At 45.4% G+C, this 4,242-nt stretch overlaps 1 protein-coding gene across 1 annotated transcript in view; it reads left to right on the forward strand.

Moving 5' to 3' along the window:
- The first annotated feature begins 3,400 nt into the window (after window positions 1-3,400).
- Window positions 3,401-4,242, forward strand: part of LOC105360124 (basic-leucine zipper transcription factor A) — a 17,347-nt gene continuing 16,505 nt past the window's right edge. Inside the window, exon 1 of the mRNA XM_011496926.1 lies at window positions 3,401-3,449. The gene's annotated coding sequence lies outside the window, so the exon portion shown is untranslated. The remainder of the gene's footprint in view (window positions 3,450-4,242) is intronic.

Consider the following 4,242-nt stretch of genomic DNA (forward strand, 5'->3'; position numbering starts at 1 on the left):
AATAATAATAATGTGTACGAGTCGTGTGATTGGTGCGATAGTTTGCCACATACTTTGATCAAGGCAATTTCCCATCACAAATTGTTAAAATTGAATGCTAAGAACAAGAATACTTATTGTCTAACCTTACAGAGCTCCAATTATCACATTCAATAAATATTATATTTATAATTAAAATAAATATAACCGAACAAGTGCTAACACATTCTAGTAACTTTGATAACATTGTCATTAAATACAAGATGAAAAAGCATGATATTTTTTAAAAAATCCTTACAATTTAAAAACTTAAGCAAAATTTATAATTATTAGTTTCTGGAAATGCACTCCTATGAACAATTACCTATAAAAAGCAAATTCAGTTTTATTTGAATTAACCATGCAGTACATTCTAGTTATAGAAATATTTTGGAACTCTTGTAATGTCTTTTTATTATGATTGCGACACAGATTTCACAAGTTTTTTAAAATACTAAATTAACGTACATTTTTCATACGATATTTTGGTATTTTTTTCTATTCTTCTTTTTTTTCACTTTTTAAAAAACATTAAGTGAAAAATCTGTAAAAATTTTATAATTCTATTGTATGCCAAGAAAATTTGTTATATTTGGTATGTATATATATATATATATTTAAGTACTTGCTCAATACGTTTGCAAGGAGGAAAATTAAATTTAATACAAAAGTCTGTATAAAGAGAAGAAAATAGTTCATTATCGTTTATTTTGACTATAGTTTTACACACTTTAAATGCAGTTTTTAATTTTATTTTTATTTTTGACTATATGACTTTATTTATTATATTATTTAATTTTCACGCAATCGGGCATAATTGACAATTTATTTTCGATGTGTATGGTCTTTCTTTAGTCATGAAAACGCATGTTCAACTTATTTCAAAAATATCTTCTCTCAAACATATCACGTAACCTTCTTGGAAAGATCTATTAGAATTACCTTTTACGTTCTTGGCGTACACGAGACTCGTTGCATTTAAGTATTTACCCATTAAATGAAGAAATTTATGGCCTCGATTTAGCTCGTTGTTTATAATAAACAACAGCGTAACAAAATTCAGAAAACAGAATAAGGGGAATTATATTATTATGTACGCACTTTTTATTAAATATTATCAACGATGGCAATAACGAGCCATGCCATCTATTATTATCAATTAATGAGCAAATTATGTAAGACGATATGGTTGCATAGATTTGATCAATGGCGTATTCAGCTCTAAATCCACGTTTAATTGCAATTCAACGGATCTTCCTACTCCCCCAACTTCATCTATCTTTTTCTCTTAAAAAAAAAAAGAGCGGCGAATGAGCGGCGGTGATGGCGATGACGGCGATGCGTGCACGATCGCTGCACGACGCAGTCTAATTACGCGTTGCCGGTGCTGCGGCTCTTGCCGCTCCTCTCCCTGGGGTGGGGGTGGTCGATGTGGGTGTGGGTTTGCGTGTGTGTGCGCGCGCGCGCGTGTGTATGGGGGAGGGAGACGCGCGATAACGGGGAGTGGGGCCTGCGACGATCCGGTGCGCTTACCGTAGGAGGGGGGAGAGACAAAGAAACTCCCTCCGCTTAATTTTATTACGCGATATCTGCGAGCGCAGGTGGACGGGCCTTTTTTGCCCTCTCACCGAGGTCGTTTGCACTTGAACTTGCAAGTTCGGCTGAACTCGCCGCGAGCGCTCCTTGCTTCCTTTTCGGTAACTCCAGACTCTCAATCGACTGGGCAATCCTCGCCGTCAGGAGCCGCTACTATTGTCCTGACGTTCGCGTTTATCATAGTATGTTTATTAATAATTGCAGACTTCCGGAGAGAAGGGGCACATAATCTGCCCGTGGCTCGTAGGCTGGATTTATCGATAAAAGATCAACGCCTCACCTCAGCATTATGCACTCGAACGAGCGACCTCGTATTACGATTGAACTGCATTTGACGATACCATAATCCGGGGGGAGAGGGAGAGAGAAGGAAATGACCAAGTTTTGCCGAATTATTGAAGAAGCGCGCAAACTTTGTTGGGAGTTTTTTTACTCGGCAGTAACCCCTTTTACTAGTCTCAGACGAAAAAGTTGGAGTATGAAAAAAGCCAAGTACCGCTTGAACAAAATAATTACGCAGGATGTAAACACAACGGAGGCGTCGGGTTTTTTAGCCGCAGCCCAAATCGATTATCTGTTAATTCAGTCTCTGGACAAAGAAGGCGAAAAGGGAATGAACGACGACGGCGGCGGCCCTTCTTCCTCGCGTTTAAACAAAAACAAAAAATAACAGGTAAAAGGTAGAAAAAAACCGAGCAGAAGAACCGCGGTAGGGGAAGAATCGAGGAGATGAGGAGTAGCGTAGCGAGGTGAGGCGAGGCGGTGTAAGGTGAGGTGTGGTGTGGTGAGGTGTGGTGTGGTGTGGTGAGGTGACGTGAGGTGAGGTGAGGTGAGGTGAGGTGAGGTGAGGTGAGGTGCGGTGCGGTGAGGTGAGGTGAGGTGAGATGAGGTGAGGTGAGGTGAGATGAGGTGAGGTGAGGTGAGGTGAGGTGCGGGGTGGTGCGGCGAGGTGCGGTGCGGTGAGGTGCGGCGAGACGAGGCGAGGCGCGAAGCAGTGAGGAGAGATGAGGAGAGACGCACAGTGAGGGAAGTGAGGGAACGAGCGGAGAAGAGAGTCGCAAAGCTCTTGCAAACTTCCCCCGAAATGATCCACCGCGTCCCCCACCTTCGGTCTAACGGCCGAGAGAGGAGGTGTACAGGCGCGCGTCGGGACGCATTTTCGAGAGGAGGGGGAGGAGAGGCCGCCGTCTACGCCACCGCCACCGCCACCACCGCCACCGCTGCCGCCGCCGCCGTCGCCGCCGCCGCCGCCGGCACGCACGTAGTAGTAGTAACAGTCACGGAGAGAGAGTCGTGCGATCGCCTGTGCGACGTCAAATCAGTTGGCAGCGCGACGCTCTACCGGGTGCACGTATACACTGGCACTCCACTGCCAACGTACTTCACTTCGCTAATAAACTCGAAGAGAACGAGAGAGAGAGAGAGAGAGAGAGAGAGAGAGAAAGACGGGAATATATATTTAAGTGTTGTGACTTCTGCGAGCGATTCTGCGCTCGGCGATTGAACGCTCATCCTCTTCGCCTATCCGAGTGCTCTTTTACGTCAGTGCAATTACGATTATTCGCGGGACTACTCTGCGAACTGTGTACGACAGCGCGATCGACGTTCTATTTATTTGTTTATACAATTTTTCTTCTCGTCCCTCTTCATTGTTCTTGTTTTGATTGGTTGTGCTGGTGCAAGCGTTGGCGAGGCACCTTTAATCGACCGGACTCTTTCCATCGCAAGACGGTTTCTCGGCACTCTAAGATCGCGGGTTAAACCAAGTGCGAGAGCGGCAAAAGTGGATCGCAAAGCTGCCCCGACTTCCTATACGAGGGAACCTTTCACAATTGGTGAGTCTGCTTCTACATCTACTTCTTCGTCTTCTACTACTCCTTCTTCTTCTTCTCTTAACTTTTTCTTATGCTTCTCCTTGTCCTACCGCGTGTGCGTTGCCGGATAAGGAGTGCCGAATTATCGCATCTGACCTAGCTTTCATTGTGATGGCTTCGTTGGAGATATCCTAATCGTGTTATTCCATCATTGAGCGTCTAAATCATCGCTTCGGAACAATTCGATATTTCGAAATCGTCAATGCTAATGCAACGTTGCAGCGGATCGAAGCCAAATGGAAACGATATTGAAGGTTAAGAGCGTACAAAAAAATTTCCATTTACCGGAATTCCATAAAAGCACGGAGATCATCGATACACGGCGATAGAGTCATCGCTGCTTTAGCGGATTAATGAGGTGGGGGATTGGGGGGAGGGGGGAGAAAAAAGAAGAAAAAATAAGATGAAGGGAATGTATAGCCGGCGCTATAGGAAAATACGCGGGCGTGCGCCTCGTGACGCAAGCATCAAGTGGCCGTGCGACGATCGACTCGTTTAGACGCGCGGCGAAAGACCAGTGTAAATATAGAAAAATCATTTTCCTCGCGCTCACTTGCAATTGCATCATTGAGTATGCGAAAACGGTCGGGCGCCGGAAGCCGGAGCTCAGGCGCGGGGTGGTGAGGACGTTGCGTCGAAGGGATGGGCGAAGGGCGGGGAGCGGGGACCGTGGACCGTGGACCGTGGACCGGGGACCGTGAACAGGCGACACGGCGACACGGGGACACGGGGACACGGGGTAACTGGGGCGACG

This window comes from Ceratosolen solmsi, unplaced genomic scaffold, assembly GCF_000503995.2.
Source record: "Ceratosolen solmsi marchali unplaced genomic scaffold, CerSol_1.0 scaffold10, whole genome shotgun sequence".
Classification (NCBI taxonomy): domain Eukaryota; kingdom Metazoa; phylum Arthropoda; class Insecta; order Hymenoptera; family Agaonidae; genus Ceratosolen; species Ceratosolen solmsi.